The following is an 8,587-nucleotide window of genomic DNA, read 5'->3' on the forward strand; positions in this document are numbered from 1 at the left end:
CGATAATTTTAATTAACGAGCTTTTGTCTCTACTTGCGTATCACTTACGTCTGTTACGTTAAAGCCAATCTTATGCCCAAAAATCTTAAGTAATATTATGTATATACAAACAAAATAAAAAAACCTATATTCAAGCAGATGGGTGTATGAAAGCATCAGTGGATGCGAGTATTAGGTACATCCATAGAAATCTTAATTTGAGTGGACGCATGTAAGGATGCATCATAATCCCTTGGGAGAATTATGAAGAAACGCAAATATGGCCGCGTCCACTACGATGCACTTGTCGGGGTTTCCATAGCTAAAGGATTCATTAGGGTACTAGACGTATGCAGCCACTAATATTTTCTGCTTATGTAGTTATTCTATTAATGTAGTGTCAAACTATGTATTCCTCGGTAGTATAGTGGTCAGTATCCCCGCCTGTCACGCGGGAGACCGGGGTTCGATTCCCCGCCGGGGAGATGTGTTTTTGAGACATTATTTAACTTTACTTTACAAATATGATGACATTTAATTGTACGTGAGTTTATAGTCAAACTACGTAGTCTGCGATGGTTTATTATTGGAAAAGTTACCTTTTAAGAAAAGTTTGTAACTATCTCATATTTTACATGTTATTAAATCCATGTACAATCCGAAGTTCTGCTGTTTATGAGGAGCCTTAAAATACTGTCAATATAAAAATTATAAAAATTAACTACGTGATTTCCAGTTTCATGTCTTCAGTTTCAAATCCTATCATTGGAGAAGACATTTTTACACTATCTTATGTAACTGTTATGGGATCTTAAAACTCTGATTTAGTCATATAATCTAAATATTTCTAAGATGTTAAAATATTTGGTATAAAACATTTATTTACATTAATCACTCCATTTTATAGGTAAATTTTACACTAGGTATATATCATATTTTTATAGAAAAAAAAGGTTAAAAACTATTGGTTATTTATTATGAATTTATAATTACATACCTATAAAGAAGTGTATATTTGGTATGTATATTGGTTTGTTTTAAAATTATACACACGTTTATTCCTATCTTGAAGACATTTGGTTCAATTGACCAAAGAACATGAAAAATATCACTGTCTAATCATATTATTTAAAAAAAAAAAAACATTACGATTCCCCTTTCCAATAGAACAGAAATATTAATACTTCTTGGCCAAATTTTACAAAATATGGCAGTCAAAATAAAATCTGATCTTTAAATTTTTATATAATTCCTTTTATGGATGTTTTTTTGCAAAATATCATATAGATTAGAATATATATTTTTATATATATTGTGTTTATATATAAATTCTAATCTATATGATGTTTACAAAAAATCCATAAAAAGGTTTTTGTTATTCTGGATGAAAATTTACTGATCTAAAGAATATATAATGAGAAAAAAATGCCTATATCAGTATAAAAAGTAGGAAACTGACAAATCATATGAGAGTCCTAAAATTAACCCAACCTAAATAATTTTTTTACACTTTGATGACTTTTATCACATCTGACGAAAATTACCGTTTGCAAATGATTTTGAAAGACGAGATAAACCAATGCATCAAGGCTATGCATCAGCAAATCTCAGACATTAATTTTTAGCTTTATTTTGTGGGAAGGCAGGTAACTCCTAGGCATGACGTGACGGACGCACCAAATGATAGCGTGTCACAAATTAAAAGCAACTCCATGTATTGACGAAGTTATTATTAAACTGTTATTAGTGATTTTTATTTGCCAGCAGCCACGAATTTCACTAATCTTATGTGTTTAGCCAATGAGAAGGATAGGAAGTTGCCAGACCTTACCATACAACCGAATGGCTGACATAAATAAATGACACAAACTCACTCTTTGTGTATATGATTTACATCCTATAATTTTCTATTATAAAACTGAATTAACCCCTTTTTCACTCCCTCAGGGATTGAATTTCATAATTATGTGTAGTCCATGTAACTCTCCGGCCCCGAAACTATCTTTACGCAAAAAAAAAAAAATCACTTTGATCTGATGCTCCGTTGCTGCGTAAAAGAAGGACCAACAAACAAACACACTTTCGCGTTAATATTATTAGTAGGTATTTTGCATTTTGGAATTTTTTGCCATGACAAAACAGTGCTAAACTTCAAGGGCGTATGTCCAAAAAAAAATGGTATCAAATCTAAATTCCACCATTGCATGAATGATTTAAAGAAAGTACGTGGACGTGTAGTGTGTGTTGTGATTCCTCGGCTGGGATCGAGACAGGGAAGGAACGGACGCGAGTGACTCGTGAAGACCGGCGCTGCAGGACGCGCGACTCGCGAGGAGAAGACGCAGCCTCCTCGAAGGACAATGGAGCCCTCTCGCCGCCCCCCCCCCCCCCCCCAACTCGTGTGTCGCCGCGGGGTGCCCATTGTCCCCGGCGCGCGCCGAGACCCTAGCCGCTTTGAATATATATACTGTATAGAATTCGCCAGCCCAGGTTAAAATTTCTAATACGGTTTTGAGGTAGTTGGTTAATTCACCGCCGCAATCGCCACCATCTCTAGGGCATCGACTTGTGGTGGTCCCTAGCGGACAAGTGTTAAACTCTTCACACACCCCTTCCCCCTCCTGTTGAACGCAGTGAATGATGGTTGGGGGGTGCGGGGAATGACAGCGGGCGACAGTGCTGCTCTCTAACGTGCAAATAACAACTAAGACGATACAGGGCGTTACGGCAGCGCACTGCAGCGGTGAAGTTCCCAAGCTGCTCATCATACGCTTCTGAAAAACGTAGAGTAAATCCTATCCACTCGCGACTTCTATACAGTATATATATTCAAAGCTAGCCGCGTGGCTGTAGGTCGGATCCCCTCGCGGCCCGGAACACTCGTGACTAATCTTCTTGAAAAAAATCCACACAGCGAAAAAGGGTTTGTTTGAATCAAAAAAAAATATATATCTGTTTATAATATGGCGAAACAAATATTTACTTGGTGGAACAAAATGTTTTGTTAGTTTAACCAAACTCGGTAAGTAACAAAAATAATTTGTTGCATCTAACCAAATATACAGTTGAGTTGACAAAATCATTTTGTTGGGTCAACAGAATCTTTCCTAACACCAAATATTTGTTTGAATTAACGAAATATATTTATTTCGCCATATATAAACAACTATTTTGTTGAGGCTAACAAACTTTTCTCTCAGTGTACACAACTTAGAACAAGCATAACTTAGAAACACTAAACTCCGAATCACACCACGCCGAAACACATAACTTAGAAATATCTTAACTTAGATAGTCAAAACTTAGAACATTCATAAATAATAATTTATTAAAAATCACATAACTTAACAACTGCCGTACTTTAGATCGATCATAACTTAGAAACAGACAGCGTCGAAACACACTACGTCCAAACACACAACTTATAAACATCTTAACTTAGTCACAATTAAGAACTGTCACCACTTTAGAAACACACAACTTGTAACTGTTATAACCTAGAATCACTTTAGTAAGAAACACACAACGCCAAAACGACAATGCCGAAACATTCAATTAAAAAAAAAAACCATTGTAACTTAGAAAGTCATTACTAAGGACTATCACAACTCATAAACACGCAACTAAGAACTATCACAGCATAGAAACACATATCTTTGAAATGTCCTACTTAAAAAACATATAACTTAGAAACACTAAATGCAGAAACATACAACGCCGAAAAACACAACTTAGAAAAATGTTAACATACTTGTCAACTTAGAACTGTCATAACTTAGAAAATTCTATCTAGTGTGTTTCTAAGTTATGACAACGCCCTGGTGCAAACCAGTTTCCAGTTTCCATAGAGTTTTACCCGGCTCTCTCAGGCTTATGCCCTCTCCGGCCTGGGACCCCCACGGGCGTGGATACGGATACACCGTATACGCGAGACGGGAGAGGTGTTAGAGATCCATCTATGATCAGAGGCTGAGGCTACCCATCCTAGCTTAGACACAACCTTCACAACCACCCCCCCCCCCCCCGCCACACTCAGCTAACCAGACAATTGGCTGCGTCCTAAGCTCTTAGACGTTATCAGCATTGCTGGCGCCTACCCCGTTTTACCACATCACACTGGGACCCCTCAATCACCCAGTGAACCCGTGGTCCGGTGGAGGACTATCCAACCTCCCCTAGCTGTCCAGGCTAGTAACCGGAGCTGTACCGTCACTTACCACGTCGACTCCGCACATATGGCTAGAGAACACTTAGAGTCTGCTCAAAACGATCGGAGCATCACTACCAAGTACGAGTCCTACCCAATCAGAATCCTGGGCCTAGAGGAAACCTGAACGGGACACCGTTCAATCCTTCGTGGATTCTTCCCGTACTACTACCAACTTGGTGTCTATATGGCATAAGACCGTTCGCCAACAGGCTGGCTGACCGCCACTCTTCAGAATCAATCCATTGGATGTCCTCGTCTCCTCGGACTACCCTCCGACCTGCCGTACCTCGGCCCAGCAGGTTTACAGCCGGTTAACTTTTTGAAACTAATTTTTTGACATAGTAAATAATATTTTACAAACTGGACAAAAATTACTGTTTGCAACTAAATTTAAAAAAAAATGATCATTCTCTTACATATGATTTCGAAGACGTATGCAGCCAACCTTGTATCTTCTGCTTAACCTGTTATTATATTAATGTAGTGACAAAATATGTATTCCTCGGTAGTATAGTGGTCGGTATCCCCGCCTGTCACGCGGGAGACCGGGGTTCGATTCCCCGCCGGGGAGATGTGTTTTTGAAACATTATTTTAAATTTTACCTTACAAATACGATGAAATTTAAAGGGACGTGAGTTCATAGTTTCTTGATGAAATTTTGCACACTTGACATTAAAAATAAGACAAAATTTACGATGTATGAATTTGATAAAAATAACTGGAATCCTCCAATTTCCTGTCGTTTAAGATTTAGAAATAAAACATCACATTTATGAAGTTAAACATAATCTGTAAAAATAGAAACAGCGTCTTTACACTATACATAAATCCCGCGGATAAAGACCTACCGGGTATTGCGGTTTTTATGCATATAAACTTATAATTAACATTATGTATATATTGTGCTGTATAACATTTTTATGTTACAGTAGGTATTTAACATCCGGCGGCAACCGCGGAATCCCTGGCTAGACGTGACAGTCCAGTCGTGCTTAGGCTGGAGGGCCTCGGGGTTACCTCGGTACCTCCCCCGACCACTGGACTAGGGGAACGTATCACACCTATTCGAGCAGTTTACAGCTCTTTTTTTAAGCCCGGGTGCACCCGAACACGCCGGCGTCATTCTCGGTCCTTGCCATTACCATAAGCCTTAATCCATTTACTATGGGGCCCTTGGGGCCAAGACACCGAGGCTCGGCAGTTGATCCCTCCAGAAAGGATTCAAACTCATCTGCTGTTGCCCGCAGATTCAGCCAATTCACCATTTTTGGTCCCATACATGCAATTGGGGATGCATTGCGGCAGGATTACGCTCGGCACGGTATTCTTCAGTTGATATAATTTACAATAAAGATTCATGCTAAATATTTCGGCTTTACTTGGCAAAGGACTTAGCTCAGGCTACTTGTTTAAGTCGACTCTTGCGAATTCTTATGTGATTATTATGATAGTGTTAGTCGCCCCCGTGAAATTCAAAGATATTTCCTCACGGCATTTTCAGACTAAACCTTTTAGTAAATACGTGGTTGCAAAAAGATATAATATGATTTAGGCTTTGACATGCCAAAAATTTGGATAAAAAGTTAAAATTATAATTATAACAAAGATAAAGAAAAATCTAAGAATCCGGGACCTAATCCTCCTTAGGTATTTTCAGATTCACAAACGTTTTACACAAACTACATCTTAAAGACATATCTATACAGCGAAGGCATAAGAAACTATGTCCACGATTGTGCAAAATGCACTTTCAACCATAACCTTCACCATCTTTTGACGTTCTGTTTAATGACCTACAACACTAAGATTTACTATAATATGTCAAAAACGCACAAATTTTTGTTAGAAAATACTTGAGTAAATTTTGAGATACTCCCTAAAATGCTTTAAACTGTTCTCATGAGAAATTGTATTTTTGTAACGTAGTATCTTATGCCTCCGATATACAAACACACACATACATATATGAAGTAGAGTATCTTCTTTTGTTTGGTTTCCATACAAATCAACAGTTTTAATCCGATCGTATGAGATTGACCTTTGAAACACGAGATATACACGATATTTCGGGACCACCATTTGAAGAAAAATTTTGAATCTTCGTGATAAAATTTTACCAAAGCATTGATGATGATTTCTTTGCCTCCATGACATCGGACAATGCATTGTTTGATTTGTTTTTTCATTCGAAGCGCAACAGTGGCGTACACGCGAGGAGGGGCATGCATAACGAGAAGGGCGCGGGATTCCTGCCTGTGGACTGCGTAGTGAAGCACGTAACTTCAGTTATTAATACAAATTTGGCATGACTAATGATACATCGTCTCTTCAAAAAAAATTTTAACGCAGCTACTTTCTGATATTTTAGCTCGGTTTTATCACCCCCATTATTATTTTTGGTATTTTAAGTGTTATATTCTGAAAATAATATTTGAATTTTGCATTCATTCAATTTTTTTAATTTATTGCACTAAACTATTTGAAAATAAAAAGCCATGAATATTAGTTTTTTTTTTGTTAAATACCTATTGTAACAGAAAAATGTTATACAGCACAATATATATAAAATATTAATTATAGGTTTATATGCATAAAAATCGCAATACCCGGTAGGTCTTTATTCCCGGGATGTAGGTATTTAGTGTGAAGACGCTTTTTCTATTTTTACAGATTATGATTATGATTTGACTTCACTAAGTGATATTTTATTTCTAAATCTTAAACCACAGGAATATGGAGGATTCCAGTTATTTTTAACAAATTCATACATGGTAAATTTCGTCTTATTTTTAACGTCAAGTGTGCAAAATTTCATCAAGAAACCATGAACTCACGTTTCTTTAAATTTCATCGTATTTGTAAGGTAAAGTTAAATAATGTCTCAAAAACACATCTCCCCGGCGGGGAATCGAACCCCGGTCTCCCGCGTGACAGGCGGGGATACTGACCACTATACTACCGAGGAATATAAATATTAATACCTCATTAATATAATAATTGCTGAAGCAGAAGATATAAGGTTGGCTGCATACGTCTTCGAAATCATATGTGAGAAAGTGATCACTTTTTTTTTTTTTAAATTTAGTTGTTAACAGTAATTTTTGTCCAGTTTGTAAAATATTATTTATTATGTTCAAAAAATTAGTTTCAAAAAGTTGAAAAAGGAGAACAGGGTGGTTTTTTTCAAAATCTCATATGGACAGTGATTATTCTCGTTTTTCAAAATCAGTTTTAGACGGTAACTTTTTACAAATGTGCAAAATGTCATCTATTTGTAAAAAAAAATATTTTTAAGAATTGGTAAATGTTAGTAATCTCACATGATTTCTAAGATTCCCATTTTTATACTGATATAGAAAGTTATTTCCCTTCATTTATTCGTTATTTGAGTAAATTGCCATCCAGAATAACCAAAATTCGGTTTTATGCATTTAGTTTGCGAAATATCATATAGATGAAAAAATATATATATATAAATAAATACATATTTTAACATCAGATCTTTTTTTTACTGCCATGTTCTGTAAAATTTTACCAAGAAGTATTTAAATTTCTGTTCTATTAGGAAGGTGGATTGTATTTTTTAAAAATATTATGATTAAGACAGTGAAATTTTTTATGTTTTTTTAGGTCAATTGGACCAAATTTCTTCAAGATAGGAATAAAAGTATATATATTTAAAACAAAACAATATACAAACAAAATATGCACTTCTTTTTATGTATAAATTCCTAATAAATAAATAAATAACTAAAATAGTGTATAATTCCTAATGTAAAATTACCTAAAAAATGGAGTGATCTATGTAAGTAAATGTTTTATGCCAATTATTTTAACAACTAACAAAAATTTAGATTAGAGATGTGCCGAATATGACTATGGCCGACTAGTCGGCCTCTTTACAACTGACTAACCGGCGACTAGACGACTAGCCGGTTAGTCAGTTGTAAAGAGGCCGACTAGTCGGCCAAGCCGATCACGGTTTCGGGAGTGTCAATAATTATAGACAATACTGCTATTGTTCATTAAAGTGAAAGAGCTCAATTAAAATTTAATCATGTCAAAAAGAAAGTATCGTCTATGGATTTTTTTTGATCAATTGGACAATCATTCCCATAAAGTCAAGTGTAACCAGTACAAATGATAGTTCCTCGTGGGGGCAGGGAAAAATAGCAAATACTACAAGTATGAACAACCATATTAAATACCGACATCCAACACTGATACCTCAATTAGGTCCTGCGATCAAATGTTCGACCATAGACGATTCCTCCCAACCCAAAATCAAATTAGAAGAACTTCCTAAAACGGTGCCCACTCCGTCCAATTCAGTGAAATAAGAGGTCATATTATGTCAGGAAAGCCAGCAAAATATTGAAAATAGTCTTGCTGTAAAT

The 8,587-nt window shown here is 36.1% G+C and overlaps 2 non-coding genes across 2 annotated transcripts; one reads left to right on the plus strand and one right to left on the minus strand.

Moving 5' to 3' along the window:
- The first annotated feature begins 392 nt into the window (after positions 1 to 392).
- Positions 393 to 464, plus strand: Trnad-guc (transfer RNA aspartic acid (anticodon GUC)). The gene has a single exon. It is a non-coding gene; the product is annotated as a tRNA-Asp (tRNA).
- A 6,619-nt stretch (positions 465 to 7,083) lies between these two features.
- On the minus strand, positions 7,084 to 7,155 carry Trnad-guc (transfer RNA aspartic acid (anticodon GUC)). The gene has a single exon. It is a non-coding gene; the product is annotated as a tRNA-Asp (tRNA).
- Positions 7,156 to 8,587: the final 1,432 nt, after the last annotated feature.

This window comes from Bacillus rossius, chromosome 5, assembly GCF_032445375.1.
Source record: "Bacillus rossius redtenbacheri isolate Brsri chromosome 5, Brsri_v3, whole genome shotgun sequence".
Classification (NCBI taxonomy): Eukaryota; Metazoa; Arthropoda; class Insecta; order Phasmatodea; family Bacillidae; genus Bacillus; species Bacillus rossius.